This window comes from Rousettus aegyptiacus, unplaced genomic scaffold (genome assembly GCF_014176215.1).
Source record: "Rousettus aegyptiacus isolate mRouAeg1 unplaced genomic scaffold, mRouAeg1.p scaffold_m13_p_2, whole genome shotgun sequence".
Classification (NCBI taxonomy): Eukaryota; Metazoa; Chordata; class Mammalia; order Chiroptera; family Pteropodidae; genus Rousettus; species Rousettus aegyptiacus.
The window spans coordinates 18,575,030-18,598,693 of record NW_023416295.1 but is presented as its reverse complement, the minus strand read 5'-3'; the positions used below and the strand labels follow the sequence as shown (position 1 = coordinate 18,598,693).

Genomic DNA, 23,664 nt, shown 5'->3' with positions numbered 1-23,664 from the left:
TTTTTTTTCTAGTTCTCTGATGTGGAAGCACAAATTATTGATTTTAGATCTTCCGTCTTTCCTAATACTTCAATCAGTGCTATAAATTTCCCTTTAAGCATTATTTTCACTACATTCCAATAAATTCTAATAAGTTGTATTTTTATTTTCATTTAGTTAAAATATTTTTAAATTCCTCTTAAGGTTTCTTCTTTGACCCATGTTTTATTTAAAAATGTGCTGTTTAATCTCCCAGTATGTGGGGATTTTTCACTATTCTACTATTGTTAATTTCTGGGGTAATTCCATTGTAGGCTGAGAGCAGACATTGTGATTTCTGTTCTTTCTAATTTGTTAAGGTGTGTTTTATGGACAGGAATGTGATCTATCATGGTGAATTTTCCCTGTGAACTTGAGAAGAATGTTTATTCTGCTCTTCTTGGATGAAGTATTCTATTGTTGCCATTTATATTTAGTTATTTGATGGTGCTATGGAATTCAGTTATGTCCTCATTACTTTTTTGCCTGCTGGATCTGTCCATTACTGATAGATGGTACTGAAATCTTCGACTATAGTTTCTCCTTGCTATTATACCAGTTTTGCCTCATGTATTCTGATGCTCTTTTGTTAGGTACATACATATGAAGGATTGTTATGTCTTCTTAGAATGTTGGTCTTTTATGGTCATGTAATATCCTTCTTTATCCCTGATAATTTTCTTTGTTTTGACATGAGCTTTCTTTGATTCATGTTAGCATGATATATCTCTCTCCATCCTTTACTTTTAATTGATATGTGTCTTTGTATCTAAAGTGGGTTTTTTTGTGTGGAACATAGAGTTGAGTCTTTTGATCCACTCTGACAATCTCTGTCTTAATTGCTGCATTTAGACCAATATCATTAAACATAATTAATGATATCATTTGATTAATAACTACCATATTTTTAACTTTTCTATTTGTCACCCTTGTTCTTTGGTCCCATGTTTTTCTTCCATTCTTTTCCTATCCTTTTTGGCTTTAATTGAGCATTTTGTGTGATTCTATTTTTCTCCTTTCTTAGCATATCAACTATTACTTTTTTTTTACTTTGTTAAGTGAGTGTTCTAGAATTTTCAGTATATATTACAACTTATCGAAGTTAACTTGAAATAACTATATAGCTTCATGAGTAATGCAGGGTAATCATACATTATACACATTGTTGCTATTATTATGAACTTAACTGTTCAATCAATTATGAATAAAAAATTAAATTTTTTACTTTAACTTATTCCTTCTCTAATCTTTATATAGATTGAGTTTCTGGAATATCATGTTTCTTTTCTATGAAAATACTTTGATAATTTCATCAGGTACAGAATTCTAGGTTAGTGTTTGTATTTTCCTCTTGACTCTACATATTTTGCTTTACCCTATTCTTGTTATAATTTCCGACAAGAAGTTTGATGTCATTCTTATCTTTGCTCTTCCATAGGTCAGGTGGTTCTGGCTTTTTTCAAGATTTTTCTTTATCTTTGATTTTTATGCAATTTAAGTATGATATACCTAGATGTAGATTTTTTTACATTTATTCTGTTTAATGTTCTCTGATCTTGCTGAATCCGTGGTTTGGTGTCTATGACATTAATTTGAGGAAATTCTCAGTCTTTATTGCTTCAAAAATTTTGTTGTTTCTTTTGTTCTTTTCCTCTGGTATTTCCATTATGCCTATGTTAAACCCGTGTAGTTATCCCATAGTTCTTGGATATTCTATTAATTTTTTTCTCAGTCTTTTATCTCTGCTTTTTAGTTCTGGACCATCTATTGATCTACCTTCCAGCTCACTGATTCTTCCCCCAGCTGTGTCAGTCTGCTAATGAGACCATCAAAGGCAGTTGTTATTTCTGGTATAGCATTTTCTATGTCTACGATTCTTTTTTCCTCTTTCTTAGAATTTCCGTCTCTTTGCCTATATTACCCATCTGTTCTTGCACATTGTGTGTTTTTTTCCTTAAGAGCCCTTAGCATATTAATTATAGTTGTTTTAAATTCCTGACATGATCACTTCAACATCTCTGCCATATCTGAGTCTCATTCTGATACTCACTCTGTCTTTTTAAATGGTGAATTTTGCCTTTTAGTATGCCTTGTAATTTTTTGTTGTTGTTGATAGCTAGACATGATGTACTTGTAAAAGAAACTGTGATAAATAAGCTTTTGGTGATATGGGTAGGGAGAGGTAGGGAGAGGAAGCATTCTTTAACCCCCCAGGCCGTATACCAGGTTCATTGCCTATTAGGAACTCGCCTCGCAGCAGGAGGGGCAGCTGCTCCCCAGCACTAGCATCACCACCTCAGCTCCACCTCAGATCATTGGGCATTAGATTCTCATAGGAGCACTGGTCCCTGGTGCCAAAAAGGGTGGGGACTGCTGCTTTAGCCCTATTATTAGGTCTCAGTCTTTCTGTGAATCTGAGACCCTGGACTGTGACCTTCATAAATGTTTTTTTATTCCCACTCCCCACCTTAGATGGGACAGCATGACTAGCAGGGTTGGAGTTTGATATTTCCCTTCTGCTGCATTAGTTAGGCTCTGAAAAATTCTAGTATTTGAGGCCCTGATAAAATAGTTTCTCTCGAGGGCAGGCTTTGTTAAGGACAGAGTGCTCTGGCATCTTTGAGCATTGCTTCTTTTCCTCTTCTTGCTGGAATCATGAGAAGATTTTTTTTTTCCCCCCTCATCTTCACAGTGAGAAGTTTGTAGGGCTCCTGGAGGTAAAGCTCACAAAGCTGGTGTGGGGAGGGGGTGCTACCCTGGAGTTTTTCAGTTTCAGATTTGTCAATTCTGAACTTCCAGCAAATTTTCAATTACAGTTTAGCTTTTCCTGTCTTAGAACTGGTTGCCACAAAGGTTCTGTTTGTGGGTTTGTGCTCCAATAAGCTGTGATTCTCTGTATCTACCCGTCTCTCCAGTTTTGGGGACAGTAGTTTGCCCTGTGGCCTCAATTCTCTGAAAGATCTAAAGAGAGTTGTTAATTTTCAGTTTATTCAGCTTTTTACTTGTCAGAATGAAGTGATGACTTTCAAACTCCTTACTTGCTAGACTGGAAACCAGAAGTCCAGTCTAGCATATTTTGAAATGGCTCAGGGAATTGAAGCATATTGCATTGTAAGCAAGAGGCCTTGTGAATCAATCTAACAATCTTCTTGTGCATCTTTGTATTCTTTGACACTATCTTCTTTCATAGTTTATGCATTGTTTAAACTTTTGATTTAAAAATGAGTATACTTCCCTGTGAACTATCCTCAATTAGAATCATACTACTGGTTACCTTTACCAGAAATACTACCCCCTATATGATGTGACAAAGTGTGGATTTATACCAGCTTGTTGTCAATCTCTGTCTTTGCATCCTTTCCCCAGCTTCAGTGTGGTCATCGCCTTGGGTTAGAAGCCCTTCTGCCGGGTTACGTGCTGCAGAATGGTAAAGTAAAAACAAAATGAACATCATTACACATTCAGCTTTATTACAGGAAATTAAAAGCAACATTTCCATCACATTTCCTCAATAATCAATGCCATGGAGTTTCAATAATGAAAGAGGGAGAGTAACACATTGTGATGTAGAGTGTTCTCAGGGAATTAGGATATTGCCTGAAAATAAATATAGCTGAACATTCTCTCACCGTTAAGTTTATGCTGGGCCCCCTTATGTCTCACGTGTCATAATTCTCCACAGCAGGTTCCTTAGAAAAAGGCTCCATTCTTTTCCCATCCTTTCTCAGACTCTCCCCACATTTTCATAGGCCCATAAACTTGCTAATGCATACCCATGGCAGGGAGCAAGTGTCATCTCAGTACATCTTGTGTCACAGTGCACCCATCAATCCACCACGCACGGAGAAAAGACTCCAGCCGTACCACCCCTTTACTAGGGTTTTGTGCATGCTGCTTAATTTCACTGCGTTTGTCAAGCCATTCTTTATCGGAGAGTCTAACAGCCTTTGAGTGCGCAGTGCTCTATCACTTATGTAGGGGTTATATTGATCTTTCTGGTGTGTGCTCTAAAGTGGCTGGCATCAAAAGCCAGTGAGGCAGCCAGTTTGAGCAGTATGGGTCATTTACAAACTTCAGGATGAAATGCCGCAGGATGCCAGGGAAAACGTTTTTGTTTTTCCAGAGGGAACCATAGTTCATGAAATGTGGTTAACATACAATATTTGTATACCCTTAAAATCATTTTATAACCACACTGAGTGCCTCTAAACATTAAATATATTTTATAAGTAGTTGGTTAACTAGCTGTTGTGTGCTTTAAATAGTAAATAAAATGGAAAGGCACTAAACAGTGACTATATTTCATAGAGTAAGATGCTTTTTCAGCCACTCAATAATTCTCAATGTTAAGAAAAATTGATTTTCTAACTGCTGAGTGCCTCTAAAAATTAGCATCTTATCTTCCTACAGGGGATGCTTTTCAGTTAGCCTCTTTTCTTCCAGCTTTTGACTTAATGATCTCTAAGGTTCTCGTCTTGCGAAAATATTCTATAGGTTTTATTGGACTATATTTGACTTGGGCATACATGGAATTGGGCAAAATATATAAAACAAAAATCCATCTTACTTTTTTTGAATGTTCACTTCAAAAGCAGGAGTTCTTCACTCACTAACTGCTCATTTTCTGCCACCAACTCTCTCTCCCCTCAAGAGGACTGTATGGAGAGACCTATGTATGACAATGACATAGAACTTAAGAGTACTAATTTCCAAGTACCTTCACATAGCATGTCTATACAATGGATGCATTTTGCATTTGTGAAAGCTTAATAAAGGAAAAGAATTCTCTAAGAGTTGGTAATAGTGCTATATCTTAATGCCAAACTAAATCTTCCCAGTTCTTTATAAACTCTGACCTCTAAGAAACTCATATTGCCAATGCTGAGACCTTCCAAACAGTTGTAAAAATGTCTCATAGCATCACAAAACTTGAAAGCTAAAATAATCAGACACTTCACAATGATAGGAAACAGTATTAAAGAAGACTAAACTCTTAGTTCTGCATAAACCACAACCAGCTGGGTGACCTTTAGGATGTCACAGAGTCTTCCTGAGTAATCTGTGGTAACCTTGTCTAGGTAACCTCATCAGGAAAATGAATGGTTTGAGCGAGATTGTAGAATTTAGCTGCTGGATAATCTACTTGAGCCCCTTTTAAATTGAATAATTTAAATTCCCCTCTGTCCTCTCATTACATTCTGAAGAACAGTGTGTCTCTGGTGTGCTCACCAGTTCCACAGCACTAGGTGACTGGCATGCTGGAGCCTGAGAAAGGGCAGATAAGCATCAAGCTGCCTGGGACATGTGCTTATACTTAGGAAGAATGCAACAAGTGAATACATTTTTCTCAGATACACCCTCAGAATTCCTACTAATGTATCTGGGAACTACATGGGATCAGATGATGACAGGTTGCTGATTTGGGGCCAATCCCAGTGATGAGCTAGCACTTAGTTATCCATGTTAGACTGATGTGTTCTCCTGTTTCATAGGCTTGAACAAAGATGTGGCCAAGAACAAAACACTCCCAGGAGAGTGTAAGCTCTCTGGGGTGAGTGTGTTGTCTGAGTCACCATTTTATCCCTAGCATCTCTAGTCAGTAGTATTTGCTCAGTAAACATCTGTGGAACTAAACCGAATGTCCTAAGCAAATGCAGCCTGCCAGACAGAAATATAAAATGTCTAAAATGGAAAATCCCAGAAAACTCAAGATATCACTCAATATAAACCCTTTATTCAATAGTTTTACAAGAGAAACATCATGAAAATCATAATGGTCCAAAAAAGAAATCATTCTGCTGATTGGATTTAACCCATAAACTGCTTTTCTAGCTGAAAAGCATAGTAAGGTCTCACGCCTCCTTCCAAATTCATACATCCCAAAAGACAGAAGAGAAAATGGAGAACAGAGATCTGAAAGTTATAGAGTTTCACCTTACTGCTGAAGTAAGCCATAGTAATTAACATTAATTGATGCCATACTATGTGCCAGCTACTGTTCTAAGAGACCTGTATGTATTACCTAATTTAAATCTCAGTCCAGGCCTATTATGCACACATTATTAGTAGCATTTTATAAATAAGGGGAAAAAGCACCAGTAATTTTGAAGAACCTCGAAGTCTGGGCAATTCAAAAGACAGACCACTGAATCTATAGCAGTAGTCATTGTAGATAGCTCAGTATTTAAAATCTGAACTTTTAGTGGCAACCATTATTTAAATAAAATTATTCTCCAATTAATGTAAAACTCCATAATGTGAAAAATTATCATAGAAAAGAATATGAAACACAGGAAATGAATCAGCAAACCAGAAGACGAAATTGATGTGGCCAGGGTAAAAAACAATTACCATAGCCACAACTGGAGAAAGATTTTATCTGTCTCATTGGGTATGATCTCAGTGAGTATAATCCCAGTGAACAGAACATGTATATATTCATATCTTTCGATGCATTAGAAAAAGAGGCCAGCAGTTATATATATACGAAAGGGCATTTTTTCTGTGGCTGGCCCTAGGCAAAATTGTTGATTACAATGGAGTCATGGGCTTATGTTTCAGATCTGGGTACTAGTTGTGATTCTATTACCAACTGGTCACATGACCTTGGACAAGGTCACTAAATCTAAGTCTCAGTTTCTCTCAAATTGTAAATGAAGGACATGAGCTAAATAAAATCAAAGTCCCCTTCTAACTTGAAAGGTCCAGGTCTTGGATGGTTGGTTTATATTGATGTCCTCCTGGATCCAAACTCTTGTCTTTCCTGAATCTGTTTTCTGACATATCTCTGACCCAATGCATCTGTTCTTTCTTTACAGCCTCCTCATAGTTCTCTTTTTTCTTGTGAAATATGTATCAGTCAGGGTATCAGCTGGAAACAAATATGGCACATTCAAACAAAGATAACCCAAGAAGATTTAGTAAAAGGACTAGGAACGAAGGTGTAGAAAAGATGTATAGAAGACTTAGTAAATGCCTTGGATAAGAGAGTAGTTAGGATATAGAAGGAGAGAGATGTATAGACAGGGCCATGTTGAGAAAAGCTGTGACTTTGGAATCAAGGGAATATATACCAAAATTTGTACTTCTTTCCTCTGATATCCTACGGGAGCTTCACATAGGACGATCCCAACTGGACACAAGATGAAAGAAAGCTAGTTGATTTATGTCACACTGCTTTATCACATAGGACACAAAACAGGCAGAGGGTATAAAACATCTGGAGGGCATATGGAAGATATCCCACAGATTCATCCTTAAAGAAGGCTCCACTATTGATCCATCTATTATATTTCAGGGTAAATTATGTCACTGTTTTGAAGATGTCACATATACCATTTTTGCTTTCTTAATAATAGATAATGCACATACATTAATGAGTAAATAAAAGAAGCAAACAACTTCAAAGAGAATAAAAGTTTTCTTCACTTTTAAAAAGTAAGTTTTCCTTTCACACCTCACCCCTAATGTCCGGCCTGTCCTTCTCACCCCCACTTCTCTTCAACTCTCATCACATTTAGTGCCTTTCTGAAAAAGTAGAAAAATCCCCTGGGAAAACCCCCAGGGCAGTGCAGTCCCCGGTCAGGCACGGAATTTACGTAGCAACCCTGGCAGGAGTTCACTTACGCCCTTTCAGCCAACACGTGTGCAGCTCACAACTTGCACTGTGTCCATGACCATCCTGACGGAGGCCCATGTCCCCATCCTGAAGAACCACCATGGCTAACTAGTATATTTTAATTCTTCCTTTTAATTGTGGGATGCAAACTCATATTAAGATTTGGGGAAAACAGGTTAGTAAAGAAGAGAGGAATAAACATGACTTTTGAGACATCTACTCATTTTTAGCTAGTGGCATCTACTTTGCCCATGTAAAGGACCAACCCTGATTGTGATTCAGTGTTTAGGCTGTGTGTCAGGTACTGATCTAGGTTCTGGGAATAAATTAGTGGGAAAGGTCTCTACAAACATTATTCACCAGTGAGACTAACAAATATAGTGAAGCACTGATAAGTGCTATGGAGAAGTATAAAGTAGGCTAAGTGCTTTGGGGCAGAGGAGGGAAGTGTGGTTATAATAGCTGATTATGGAAGGTATAATAGAAATTATATTTATCACAGAACTGAAGGAGGTGAAGGGCCAAGTCATGCAAGTACTTGGAGAAAAGTATGAAATACAAAAGTTCGGAAGTATGTAGTAAATAGTCCAGTAGTCTTAATATCTGCTTTCTTGCTGTCTTTACAAACAGTTCTTTGGGAAACAATGTTGCTTTAGACCCAGTCCAAAGGTTATTTTGCCCTTTTTTTTTTTTTTTGCATTTTATTTTATGATAAGTTTAAAGTGTACAGTACATTGGTTAGACATTTATATAGTTTATGAAAAGATTCCCCTAATTACTCTATCACCCATTTGGCTCTACACATAGCCATTACCTTACTGCCAACGATACCACTGTGCCATGCTCCCCATCCCCGTGACCATCTCTCAACTTCTTCAACTCCACCCCTTTCCACAGCATTGAGGGGCAAGACCTGCAAGGCAGTTCCTCAGGGATGGCGGCTCCAACTGCATTTTAAAGAGGCTTCACTCATTCATTCGTTTTTACAGTGAGGACTTTGGATTTTATTGCACAAGAGATGAAAAACATGGGAGGATTATATGGTGACATATAGGTTTCCAAAGGACTGTACTGCTGCTAGGTTGAGAACAGGAAGGAGGCAGGATAGATCGAGTTAGGAGGTGATTGCGAATCCAACTGGGCAAAAATTTTTGATAGAAGTAGTGAGAAAAGATTTGGTAGATATTTGGGGGTTAAAGCCTCAGGTTTTGCTGCTGGATTGGAGGAAACATGGTGCAAGGAAACAGAGGCAAGAATGACTCAGTTTTTTGCCTAAGCAGCCAGAATATTAACTAAGTGATTACAATATAACAATTTTATTTCCTCAAAGTCATGTGTTTAACTTTCAGGGTAGGTGTGGCACCACAGAACTTATCAGCACACACACACAGAAAAGAAAAATAATTCTTACTGAATTATATTTATCTCCCAAAATGTGTTGAGGTCATTTAAAATATTAAAACCTAAATAAAGCCAAATAGTTGGAATGGAAATGAAAACATGAATAGGACTGGAAGACATAAAAACCTAAGAAATATTTCCTATTTTTTGTCTGTCACTGAAAGAACAAGCTAATTTACTTGAATAAAGAACTTCAAATCAAGAGAGAGATTTTCTGACATGCTCCACCTAAACTTTAATAGTTATTAAGCCCCACCTCACAAATACAGAATTAACACAATTTGCTAAAGAAGGCCAGCACCTGCCCAAAGATGCATCAGGGACAAATAATCCAGAGTAAGAGAAAAAGGTCATTCCCCAGATTTGGATCCTTAAAGAATACGTAATTACCCGCTTCTCCACCCTGAACGCCCGAATCTCTCCTGCCAATTCCCTCACTCTGCTGAGTCTCAGTTCCTAAATAAAGAGCCCCTCCCTTTTTTCTAAAGTCTTCCTAAAGGTTTAAGTTTTTCTCCCAACCGTTTCTCACTCAAATTAATACTCTTTCTGAGCTAAAACTATTCGTGTTCTATAGGACCTCTTTTGTTTCCCAGAGACCCTTAGGCATATTCCTAATGTGGTATAGAAGGAACCAGCATACCTCTCTTCTCCCTACTTAAAGGAATGTGTGAGAGTCATTTCCTTTGAGCCATTGCCCTAACACCCGGTGTTTTTATAAGGGATTAACAAACTGTCAGGTTCAACCAGACTTCAAACTCTTCATAGGCATCCTCAGAATTTAAAGTCACCAGTACTAAGGTTACTCATTTTTTCAGTTTCTAATATGAGCTTCATGTTTAGTAACTTAACCAAACTGACGTCATTTGCACTGATTCCTCAGTTATTCAGCATAGGATTTGCTGAAATCCCGGGAGATTGTCCTAAGGGAGGCTCAGAAAACACTATATAATTCCGTCTATCCTGCAAGATTTGAGGAAATGGAATTAGAAGAATGGAAATACCTTAGAGTCTGGCACCCATGCCCGACTTTTCATGGACATGGTCTAAAAATTTGGATCTGATGAGAGAGTTAAAAATACTTCAACTGAGAGAAACAAACTAAGTTGTTTAGCCTGCCTGAAGAAACCTAGTAAATCTTTCTATTAAAGTAGTGGAGAGAAGCAGAGCCCCCAGATCTTTTTCATGGAGTTAGCAGCAAAAGCCAAATGGCCAAGAGAAGCAAGGGAGCCAGACATAGCCACTCTTGAAATAAAAGTCAGAAAATGGGAACATAAGAATCTATTGCCACCATTCCCATCTACAAACTCTGACCTGTTTGTGAGGCTAGGGGGACACCTCACATCCTCCACAGGCTGAGTCACAGATACTGGCATAAGAATATCTTCGCTAATAGATAATATCTTTGAATATCTCCAGAACTGTTCTCAGACATCTGTATGTCATTTTGACATAGATATTTCCCTTACAATAATTTTTATTGATCACTTATTGTGTTTCAGGACTGTACAATTTCTTATAGGTTATAATAATTTCAGGGAGTGAGCTTCTTCCCCTTAAGATATATATTTCTTAGCCACAGTAGACTTTCATTCATCTAATTCTAAATCTGCTCTACACTGTTCTTTGGATGTTCAGGAGTAATAATAGTTGGTGTTGAAAAGCCTTTTTTTTTTTTTTTGCCATTTAAAAATTGCCTTCAGATTCTGCAGAATCATATCAATAAGCTATTCTATTTCCTAAAAATTGTTTGACATAGATTTCACATGGACTTTTCAAGCAATTTTCAAGTAAATTTTTAACTTAAAAGTTTCAGTGTATATTCAAATACAACACTCTAAAGAAGTTTCTAATTTTTTTTTCTAGGATCTATTTTTACACTTTTATTTATTAGCAAAGGATAAGTTGTTTTGAGTAAGTTTCTAATTTAAAAATTTTTAAGTATATACACACCTCACAGAGCTTACAGCTTTAGTTTAGTCTTCAAAAATTACAGAGAATCAGAATAGAATTTTCTTAATCTACTTGTTATAAATTCAGGGAACAAGACTATTCTTGATTTTCTTACTGTATGGTGCTAAATGAAATCATTATTAATAATAAGTGGGACAAGTTAACACATCATCCTTATTAGTATACAGAAATCTAGATAACAGTGAAGATCAAAGTAACAGAATTTCTGACATACTGTAAGAGTTGAATAAACAAACAAGGGTTTTTTCTACGATACAACTTTTAAAAATTGAGGTGTATTTAAATTCTAAGTTCAACAAATTAGCATGATTGATTTCAAGTTGCTGGTTATGAAAAGTTCCTTTTCAACACTAGTAAATTGTGTTTTTGAACCAAAAAGCGAACAAATTTGCCCTGAATGTTTACTATCTACATGATCCTATTAGGCGATGATGACGATGGATACAAAGAACTATACAACATGACTATTATCTACTTGAAGCTTAAGATCACATTAGAAAAGAAATAATATTATGCAAAAAAAAATTACAATACTAATGAATATTCTGCACATTAATTTGTATTTCCCATGTTCTTATTCTTTTTTTAAATCCTCAAGAAGCAACATGTGACTTTTAGAAAAGATGATAATGAAGACAACACTTAAAAATGGCAGAAAGAATAGGCCTACATAAATATTTACCCCTAGAAGAAAGCAGCCTTGGTACAAAGAAATGTATGCAGGATCAGAAAGGCTTCAATTGGAGAGCTTTCTTACTCTCTGAACCCTACAGAGTACAAAAACCACATGGATGCATTCTTAATCATTTCTTCGCACAACACAGAAGCATAAGGGCGCTTCAAAATTCCAGCTAAAAAATAGGACCTTGGGAATCCAATGGACATACACATAAAGAAGTCTTTTAAGAAAGTAGAGAATGAACTATTGTGCAACAAGAAAGGCTAACAGGCCAGGAGAGGCCCCAGAGTATATCATTCTCTATGTGTGCGATAATTTGTATAAGAAGGTAGTAGCAAGGGTGGATATCTACCTCACAGATTACTCATCTAGAAAACCTGTTAAGGACAATAAAAAAGCAGACCAAAAGTACTAGTAGAATATATTTCCTTATAAAAAAAAATCTTATTATGTAGAAAGAAGTGTACTTTTTATTAGCAAGGTCACAGTCACCTTCAGGAAACACATCTGGGAGTTAGTGTGGAACACCTTGTGTTTGGTGTAGAGAGAGAAAAACAGGGCACATGTGAAGCACTTACCTCCTGTCACTTACCATGCTTACTTATTAAGTTAACAAGTAAATAAAGATGAGGGCTTACTATAACTCAGTTTACAAAACAGAAGCAGTACAGAAAACCATAAAGAGCAACAGGAATATTATTGCTGCTAAAGATCAAATGATTTGAGAGCTAGATAGGGACAGATAGCAGATGCTAAGAAGCTTAAGTTTGGGGGCTCCAATCCATGACAATGGAGGGCCCATTAACTTTCCTTGCAGGGCCAAGAAGGCTAAGGAAGGGAGCCCATTGGAGAATATGAATAAAACCCCCTTTCAAGAAAATTTATCCGTCAGTGTCCATAACCCAAATCAAAGGAATGAAAAACCAGAATCCAAAAATCCAGTTAAGAAACTACCACTACAACCCAGATATGATAATTAGGTGGTGAAAAATTCAACAACAGCAACAGAGAAGTTTCATGGCCATGGGAAGAAACTCTTCTTTTGTGGAAGATATGATAATTCCGTTTAAGAAATACTGAGTTTGATGTATAGGAAGGACCCCATATGAAGATTTATAATAGGAAATTGAAATTTTCATCTGGAACCCAAGATCGCAGTCATGGCTAGAAATATAGCTATGTGTGATCTACATAAAGGTGATGGTTGACTTATAAAGGGGAAGTGTCTTTGGAAGAAGAGGGAGGGTCCAGACTGATGCCTGCTGGGAAGACGGACTAAGGAAGAGAGTTTAAAAAGGAAAGGAATAGAAAAAGCAGCTTAATCAATAGAAATGGAAGCAGGAGAGACACCAGGAGAAGAGGAGATCCTCACAGTTGTGGAATGAGGCAGAGATGGCAAAGAGAATGAGGTTTGAGAAAAATCTATGATGATAGTGGTAAACGCAGGAGCACAAGGTGGTGAATAATAATATGTGGAAAATGAGAGAGTTAATTACTAAGAGAAGCTCAATAGTAAAAACCAAGAGAAATATGGGAGATCGACATCTAAAATGCAGACACACCATATAGGCAGCTGCCAAATGAAATCCCTTATGATGCAACTTGGCACACCATTTTCCATGATGAAAAGCAAACAGTGGCACTTGCCCACCCATAGGATTCGGTCTGTATCTCCTTATACCAGCATCCAAAAACCTACACAATTGGCCCTTGCTTATTTCTTCTATTCTGCTCCAGTCAAACTGGTCACTGTTGCCAGCTTAACTGACATGTTTGTATCTCAGCACCATTGCCATTCAATTTCTCTTAACACACTTAATTCTCTTGTTTAACCCTAATATTTAATAACTGCCCTTTTTTCATATGTTTTCCCAGGAAGACCACTTTTGATATCATTCATATCACCAAGAAAGGAATGCTGATAGTATTGTCTGCTCTCCTTGTCCCATAATTCACCTCTCCTAAGTCAATTCATTTGTCCAATGTTGGCTTTTATACTCATACTTCAGAACTTTGCTGAATAAAGTTGCGTAATTGGTTCATTTTTAAATATCTCCTACCAAGGCAATGTTTTCAGTGCACTAGAAGACTTTCATATCTCTCCTTTAACTCAGTCTCATTCTCCCCAACCTCTTTAAATTATCCAAGTGATTTTTCAACACTAACCTTCTGCCCCAGCCTCCTTTCTCAGCCTTTTTGGCTTAGTCAGCAGAAATGATTTCCTTTGATGGAAATTCCTTCAATTTTCCCTCCCAGGTATAAAACCTCTCCAAATTTCCAAGGCAAAAACCTCTCCATATCCACACTCATATTTAAGGTTTTGCTAGAGGAAGGACTTCCTTTTCTCCTAAAAACTTCTCCTGTGCTCTAGGTATTAGGTTCTCCCACCTTTCGAAGCTATTCTTTCTTAATCAACTCTAGGTCCTTCTTAAACCTTCACCACCCCCCACCTCTTCTTTCAAAGCAAGTTTCTTGAAAGAATCTGGACACTCTGTCTCTTCGCCTTCTCTCTCCCTTCTGTCCTCAGTCCAATGTAATCAGGCTTCTGTCCATCATCCTTTGAATCTATTCCCTTCAGGGTTGCTGGACATCTTATAATACTCAAATCCAGTGACCACGTTGATGTATCTGTGACATTTAACAGTCGGCCACATCTTCACTCCTTTAATGGCACAGTGGGACTTTTTCTTGCATCTCCTCCTATCTCTAGTGTTGCTTTTTCGCTTGCACTCTTTCTTAGCCTCTGTTTGGAGTTATCCCACCTGTGCAAATTTCTTAACTCAGTCTTTTTCAATTCTGGCTGACCATTAGAATAACCTGCATAGTATTTCTAAAAAACTAATGCATGAGACCCACCTCCAGAGATTCTAGTTCAGTGGAACTGGAATGTAGCCCAGGCAGCATTCTTTTTTCAAGCTTCCCAAATGATTCTAATGTGTACATGTGGTTAAAAACCACTGCCTTAACTCATGCTTCCCAAAATTGTCTCATCAGAGGTATCACGTGGAAGCAGTTGTTAAACATAAATCTACCCAGATCCCTCGTCCTGGACATTCTAGTTGAATAGGCCAAAGTTCAGAAACCCAAAAGTAACCAGAGACTCTTCCTGCCACTCACATCTGTTGGGCAACACTTATAGCCATAACCTTTTTGAGCATGTACTATGTGCTGGAAACTCACATTTATTTTCTAATACAGAGTGACCCTCAAGTGAAGAGCTTTCTGCTATGTGCTCTTAGAGTACTTTCCAAATATCAGTTACCTGTTTGTTTGTGCCTCCTTTATTTGACTGTGAATTCCTGCAGTGCAAAGATTCTGTCTTATCTGTTTTTATATGAATTTTACATGAACCAGCAAAGTGTCTACTACATATCAACATATATATGTATATGTTATATATAGAGAGAGGTTATATAGAAAGAGAGAGTTGTGAAATAATAATGAATGAACAATTAAATTATTTTTATATATCTATTCTGTTTCTAACACAAAATATAGATGGCGTTCTAAGACTTTTGTATTCTTTGCACATACAAATTAAGTTAGTGTTAATAACAAGGAATGAAAATTTTCTGTCTTTAATCGCATTGGCCCCTTCTAGAATGTGCTACATTCTTTGCTGCCTGGAAAATGCTTGTCCCTGAAAACCCTCCTGATTTAGGCTTAGTCATTTCTTCCTCTGTACTACCTCTATCTGGACACAGACTTTTTTATCTTTTCAGTTATCATAATGAGTTGTAATTTTGGTTTACAAGTTCTGTCCAGTAGATTTCAAGCATCTCTAAAGCAAAGATCGAGTTTTATTAATTTTTCATATCCCAGGGCTGAGTGTGATGCTAATGTATGGACACTAAATATTTGTGGGATTGAATTACTCCTGGAACCAGACTTTCACTCCACCTTTACCTTCAAATCTTCCCAAACACTATTTTCTCACCATTTTTCAACATTAACTTTGGAGTCGAAGAACTCAAAGATCAAATGTTTGCTGGCTCTTTTTTTTTTTAACTGTAAAATGGAAGTTCTTAGACTTACATACGGTCCTGCTCATAAAATTAAATAATGACTAGAAATAGCTTAGCACAATAAGTATTCAAAACAAGTACTCAATAATTGCTGATAATGTGGTAGTTGCCATAATTCTGGTGTTTTGGTTTGGTTTTGGACTGTAGGGTTCTACTAGTAAACTGTGGTACTGAAAATGCAGCACTCTGGCATGCTGGATAAACGTAAACCTTTCTTTTTTTGGCATTTCTATCACAAACTCTTAAATTCCTTTTCTCACCTTCTGTGCTTTCTTGGATGCTTCTCCAAATGATGAGGGTGCTGAGTAATCCTTTCTGCAGATAACACAATCTTGTTTCTGGACTAATCTCATCATGCCCTACATTCCTGTTTACTTCAGTCATCCCCCATATCCACAAGTCACCTCTATTACTTGAATTCTTATTCCCACAGCGATTTTATCATCACCTAATCTGAAGCAATCTGCCACTCCTCCCTTCTCCCTTAAATCCTTCCACTGTGCCCTCTGGAATTCCTGATAACTCATTAACTTAATCCCCAGGATTTTCAAATTCTTCTTTAAACCTGGCCTTCACTTTCTTGCTCTAACAAAAACCTGGTTGCTCCTGTGGAGACTTCATGCCCACAATTTAGAAGGTGGGGTACATGTTCTCCTTTGTTTCTTGTACTTTGTTTCTTTGTATGCCCAAACTAGCAGTACTTCCTTCCTCGAAAATAAAAGATCTCAGCTCCTTTGAAGTTCATGTCACATGGCAACTTCTTACCCATAGCCCACTTTCCCTTGTTCCATCATGTTCAGATACCAAGTTCACCTTTCTTCATTCAGGGAAAATTTAGCAAGTAGCTCACTGACTTTTCACCCCTACTCTTTCATCATCCTCAGTGATTTTGATATCCATGCAACTCGCATCATGGAGAATCCTCTCAATGTACTGGTGCTCACTGCCTTGACCTCCGCATGTCCAGGGATCTTTGCCTCACCTCCTTCAGCCGTTTGCTTCCAGGAATTATCCTAGATCTTGTTGTACCATCAACCACAGGTATCAATAACCTCTATTTGAAATACCCTAATTCGTGATCACCTCTTTTTATTTGTCTCCAGTTAATCCCTTTCATATGCCATCCAGAGATTCTTGAGTTTCATAGGGAGCCTGATCCTATCGACTTTTGCCTTTCATCCTCTTCGCATCCTCACTTTCCTCATAACCCAGCCTAAAAGACATCACCCATCATTATAATCACTCTTCACACAAACCCTTGACAATATTGATCTCTCTTCCTTTATCGTATAGTTGCCTGAAAACCTCCACCCCAATTGACTCCAGCTTTTGCCTATTCTGTGCTTGACTCTGAGAAGCTGGATATGATTTGACAAAACATATGACTATGCTTACCTGTCTCACTTAAGACATCTGACAACTTCATACAGTGAACCCATGGAGCTCTCAGCAATACAATTGTCTGTCCCAATTCAGTTTACCTCACTACTGCCCACAATGATTATTTTATCACTTATCCTTTCTCTTCAGAATCTCTAACCTACTCTTTGCTCTTTACTTCAGCTGATGCCCTCATTTTATATCTTACTGCTAAAGTACCAGCAATCAGAAAGGAATAGCCACGTGTTCCCACCATGCAATGTATACTTCACTGTATCTCAACCAAGTACTTTGCCTTCTTTCCAGTTGCAATGGATGTACCCATATCTAAAGTCAACCCATCACCTCATACCTGTCAGAGAAACTAAAAATAATAATTAAAAGAAAACATTATTTAAAAAGGGGGAAAAGATAGGAAACAACAGAAGAGGATCTGAAGATAAGGAAACACTTGTGCACTGTTGGTGGTATTGTAAATTGACAGTCATTATGGAAAACAGTATGGAAATTCCTCTAAATATTAAAAATTGAACTAACACGTGGTTCAGCAATCCCACTATTGGGTACATATGTAAAGGAAATGAAATTAATTATATTGAAGAGACATCCGCATCCCCATATTCATTGCAACATTAATTCTCAATAGCCAAGCTACCGAAACCACTTAAGTGTCTGTCCACACATGAATGGATAAAGAAAATGTGATGTGTGTGTGCACACATGTGTGTGCACATACAGGAATATCATTTAGCCACAAAAAAGGAAGGAAATCTTGCCATTTGTAATAACATGGATAATTCTCGAGGACATTATGCTAAGGGAAATAAGCCAGACACAGAAAGACAGATACTTATGATCTCACTTATATGTAGAATCTGAAATAGTTAAATTCATGGAATCACTGAGTAGAAAGGTGCTTGCCAGGAGTTTGGAGAAATGGGGAGGTGTTAGTCAAATAATACAAAGTTTTGGTTCTTCAAGATAAATAAGTCCTGGGGATCTAATTCACAGTGCGGTGACTATAGTTAACAATGCTGTATTGTATACTTGAAAGTTGCTAAAAGGGTAGATCTTAAGTGTTCTTATGACATACACACACACACAAAACTAACTATATGAGGTGGTATATATGTCAACTAGCTTGATTATGGTTATCATTTCACAGTATATACACATATCAAAACATCAAGCAGTACACCTTAAACATATACAATTTCTATTTGTCAACTATACCCCAATAAAGCTGAAAAGAAAATAAAGTCAACTCTTTCATATAACCTTTCCATTGTCTATCCACTAGACCCCATTCCCACTCACCTTAATCAAGGGCTTTGTTTCTATAAATGTCCTCAACCTCTCTTGAATCCTCATTTATCCTTTATCTACTGGGATAATTAATATACTGGTATGCTATACTCTATAATTTAAAACACTTTCTCTGAGTCCACATTCCCATTTTATATTCCCATCCTCTATTTCTCCTTTCACTTTTCCATTGCTGCTCTCTTTTACACAAAGCTGATAAAAATTTTGTCTGCACCAACATCTCTACTTCCTTCGCTTCCCTGAAAGCCCTCTAGTCAGTCTTTCGATCCCCAACTCCATGGAAACCTCTCTGGTCAACATTGTCTTCACATTGCCGAATCTAACAAGCAGATGTACTTGCTCTCATAGCAGCATTTAACACAGTTAACCAGCCTCCTTGAAGTGTTTCATATTCTCAGCTTCTAAAATATCTATTCCCATTCTGTTCCCATCTCAATGTCCTTCTAACTTCTGGATTTTTCCTGTTAATGTATTCTCAACACAGCAACCAAATCGATTTGGTCAAATCATGGATGAGATTATTTCATTGCTCTGTTCACCAAAACTACATAACATCCTGTATCACTCAGTTGGCAAACAATATTATGTTAGTTTCAGGTATACAACATAGCGATTAGACATTTATATAAATTAAGAAATGATAACCCTGATAAATCTAGTACCCACCTGTCACCATACATAGTTATTATGATATTGTTGACTACATTCCCTATGCTATACTTTACATCCCCATTACTATTTTATAACTACCTATGTGTACTTCTTAACCCCTTCACATTTTCACCCAGACTCCCAAACCACATCCCATCTGGCAGCCCTCAAAATGTTCTCTGTATCTATGAGTCTATTTCTGTTTTGTTTATTTATTTTCTTTAGATTCCACATGTAAGTGAAATCATGTGGCATTTTTCTTTCTCTGTCTGACTTATTCTACTCAGTACAATACCCTCTAGGTCCATCCATGTTGTTACAGATGGCAAGATTTCACTTTTGTTTTATGGCTGAGAAAAGAGAACTTCTTAAAAATGGCTATACCCTCTCCCCCTTTGGTAGTCCCTGTCTAACCCATTAACTAGCTTCATTTTTCTTTACAGTGCTTAATACCACCCGATACATAACATATTGTTTGTTTGTTTGTTATTTCTCTTCCCCACATGGAATCAAACCCCATGAGACCAGGAATAGTATTTTGTTGTTGTTGTTCACTATTGTATCACCAGCAATTAACATAGTTTATTGTGCAACAAATATTGTTGAATGACTAAACAAAATTCTTCTTTTGAATGTCTACGTTCTTGTCATCAGCATCTGCATATGCCTTCCTAAAACCATTAAACATCTTTATCCACATCTTAAACCAAATCTCTCTCACAGTAAATTGAGAATTTAGGCAAATAGTTTGGACATAACCCTCTGTTGAATGTCTTTTCTCTGTCCTAGCACTAAATTTATTGACTTAGTCTTAAAACTCTATCCATTTCCCATGAAATGCAGAGTGATTGCAGTCCAAAATCAATAAAAATAAGAATGCTTAGAGCAGGAAAGAAGAAAAAAGAGATAAGGAAAGGAGAAAACATGATAAAGAACCCATAAACATAACTATATTTGGGAATCGAAGATCGTGCAGAAGAGGACACCTCGAAAGCATGTCCTCCCTCTTCCTCCCCTTCCTCTGTAGTAGATTCTTCCTTAGACTGGATGGTGCTCTATCACGCAGAGTAAAGGATAAACCTTTTGGCCTCAGTTTCTATTTGAGTCCAGATAAAGACAAACAGAATAGGCCCAAGGCAAAACTGTCAAGTGGAAAAACTCGGCTTATTCTGGAAATTCCCTCGTGTGCTCCCTCCCCACTTGGAGGTATCCTCCCTTCACCTCTACTGCCAGTACTCTGCCGCTTCTAAAATCTTCCCTGTATCAAAAAATAAAAAGGAATGCCTTAGAATATTTATACCCAGGTTGTAATTTCACTGTTAAATTGTAAAGATGATGCAGAGTTTGAATTTTCCTGATGACTGACCTGACCTTCCACTAGATAGCAAGGCACAGTATTAGACTTAATCTAGGCCACGAAGCTCATGCCCACCTGCTGTCTTTAAGCAGAATGTTCACGTCAATACTCAGTGTCTCTGAGTAAAATTTGCAGACTTCTATTTTCCTCCTCTTGGCATTTAAATCTGTGGGACTCCATGGCATTTTCACAGGTTCTGGCTTCAGAGTAACTCACTCATTCCGTTTCTTGAATTGGTGACCGCTGAGTTTCATAGGCCCATCTGCCTCTTTCTGGAGGTGACAGGTGGTATCTGCTGCTCAGCTCTCTGTCTCAACTTCCCGGTCTCCTGCTCGTCTTTGTTCTAAGATTAACCCTCCGCGGCTTAATAACTCCTCTCAGCAGCTCCATTTTCCTCCTTCTGGAATATAGGAACTTCTGGAAGCAGAGAAGCAGAAGCGCTGCCTCAGGCCTCGCTCTCTATCCATCTCTTTCCAACATGTCATCTATCTCCTGGCCCATGCTGAATATGAGAATTCTCCTAGACACTGGCATCCCAGTAAGCCTGCCACTGTTAAGGTGATGCCAGGCCTCCTACACTGACAATCTGAGCCCCGACGAGGGGAAGTCAAGGACTTCGGCATTTCTTTCCTTACTTTCTGCTCCCTTCTCATTCCCACACTCCATGGGCCAGAGTCATTCTCATCCTATCAGACTCTATGTATCCTCTTAATAATAAATAATTTTTGTGACTGCTTTTGCTATTCTAAAATGAAAATTATAGATAATATAACTCTCCTCGCATAACTTCAGAAAATCAATATCATAGTCTAACTGTAATAAAAAGAGAAATAAGCCAAAGTAATTTATTCTTTATGTATTTCAAAATGAAAACAAGTGCTTTGTCATAACTATAAGGAAAGACATCCTGAAATGGTCCGATGGTTAAGTCTATATGCAGAATCACCTGAATGTGACTGTTATGAATTCTCTACTGGAGGCTTAAACTCCACGAGTGTTTTGTTGATGATATTCTGAGTTAGTGACCAAACCTCAGTAAACTTACAAGTGAAACAAAGTACAATTTTCTTACAGCTTATACTATAATACATTTATGGAAAATTTAGTGCATAGTAAACTGAGCAAAAAAAGCAAAAAGAAAAAAAAAGAAAAATACTTTTTGTTTTTATGTCAGATGGAATTAGGTTCCAGGCTGAGATGATTTTAAACAAGTTTTATATCTGCCCATGGGCCATGATACTACTTTATTTCAGTGAACTAGGCCACTTGTTCTAGCTGTCTAGAATCCCTGGACTCTACTCATTAAATACGAAATGTGGCCTCCAAGCATTGTGTGATGGCAATAACAAAAGAGGCCCACAACTTTCCAAAATGATCCCCAAGGGGGGCAATTTTCCACCTCTTCTAAGAATTACTTCTTCACACCACTTCCTCCTTCTTCGCTTGACAAGGCTCATGGTGCAGCTGTCACCGCAGAAGAGATATCCGCTCCTCTTTTATAACTGAGAAGAACTACCCATGATCTGAGTTTTCTAGTGTGGCTCTTGATCTGGGAGCCTAATGGGTAGAACTGCAGTTAATGATTTCTAAGGATAAAAGTACATTGATTTAATACTCCCAAAATATAATCTCTATTACACATCGAAACTCATTTCTGTTGTTAGATTACCCAGATATTAGCACCTTAAACTGCTTTAATCTAATTTGTTAATTTGATATTTTCCAAATAACAGAAGCAATACATGACTCTGGTAATAAGTTCAACAACATGCAGGTGACAACAAAAATTATTTTTTTTCTTGTCTCATTTAATTTCCTGGCCTATATGTAAACACACACCACTCACATACATACCCCCACACAGTCCTCCTGGTTCCAGGAAGAACGTGAACTCAGCCACTTGTTCAGCAGCTCCCCAATTCCATGAGAGCCAGCAGACCACACTCACTTGAGCAGGTTGGTACCAACTTTCATGGTAGGAGTTCTCGGATCCCTGCAGCCCAGCTTCTCCTCAGAATATGATATGCTCTCCCATGCCACTGTCCAGGCCGCTGTCCGGCCCCTGGGAGTGAAGGCACAGCATCAGTTCTCTTTTTCAGACACTGGCAGACCCGGGCTTCCCTGGCACTCCGCAGACCAGCTCTGCCTTGTGGGCCTTAGCATTCGTTCACTCAGAAGAAGAGAATGGAAAGGGTGAGAAGGTTTGTCATCTTCCAAGAATCCCCCAAGGTTACTGGTTTTGATTATAGAATTAGGAGACTGTTGAGAGGAAGAAAAGGTCTTACTTTTCTTCTTAAACCTGTTGAACCCAGTGTCTTCATTTTTGGAATTGAGATATTGCTACCTATTTTATAAAACAGAAAGAATGCCTCCTATTCTAAGGGTTAAATGAGGGGTTTGGGGGAAGAATGAAATGTACAAGAGGGGTCAAAAGGCACAAACTCCCAATTATAAAATAAGTGTCATGGGATGTAATGTACAGAAGAGTGACTATTGTTAAAAATACTGTATTGCATATTTTAAATTGCTAGGAAAGTAGATCTTAAAAGCTCTCATCACAAGAAAAAAATTTGTAACTATGTGTGGGAAGAGATGTTAACTAGACTCATGGTGGTGATCATTTCACAATATACACAAATATCGAATCATTATGTTGTATACCCTGAACCTAATATGTCAATTATACCTCAATTTAAGAAAAAGGGTTCAATGAGACAGCATGTGCTAGGTACCTGGTATGGTGCTTGGTCAATGGTGCTCAATTAGTAATCATTGACATCTTGCCTACTTTATCTAATATAATGCCGAGTACATAGAGAGCACTCTAAAATAGCTATGGATAGATAGATTGTTAATATTAAACCCAGAGGGAAACTTGAACAAAAGTGAGCTGCATAATAGTATGATAGCAAAAAGTAATTTTGCTCTTTCTCCACTTTATTTATAAATTCAATATTTTTCATTGTTCATAATGACATAAGGAGAGCATATATTATATAAATGGCAACAGATACTACAAGTATTTTTCAAATTCATTCTGGAGTCAAACTTCAAAATATGGTATAATAGTCATGTTTTGGAACCATCCCAATATTACCACAAAAACAAAAGTGCATAACCATAGCTGTGAAATGAATGAAATCACCATGTAAAATTCCACATGTGCTTCAGTATTCAGAGATTCCTTCAAAATAAAGTAAACCAAGAGACTATTTTGGAAACAGGATTATGCAATATA

General features: G+C 37.5%; 1 long non-coding RNA gene across 1 annotated transcript; it reads right to left on the bottom strand.

Moving 5' to 3' along the window:
* LOC118613793 lies at nucleotides 1-22,927 on the bottom strand. Its single transcript, XR_004955874.1, has 4 exons — nucleotides 22,281-22,927; nucleotides 20,502-20,843; nucleotides 4,586-4,687; nucleotides 1-3,435 (listed from the first exon to the last, which is right to left on the bottom strand). It is a non-coding gene; the product is annotated as an uncharacterized LOC118613793 (long non-coding RNA).
* Nucleotides 22,928-23,664: the final 737 nt, after the last annotated feature.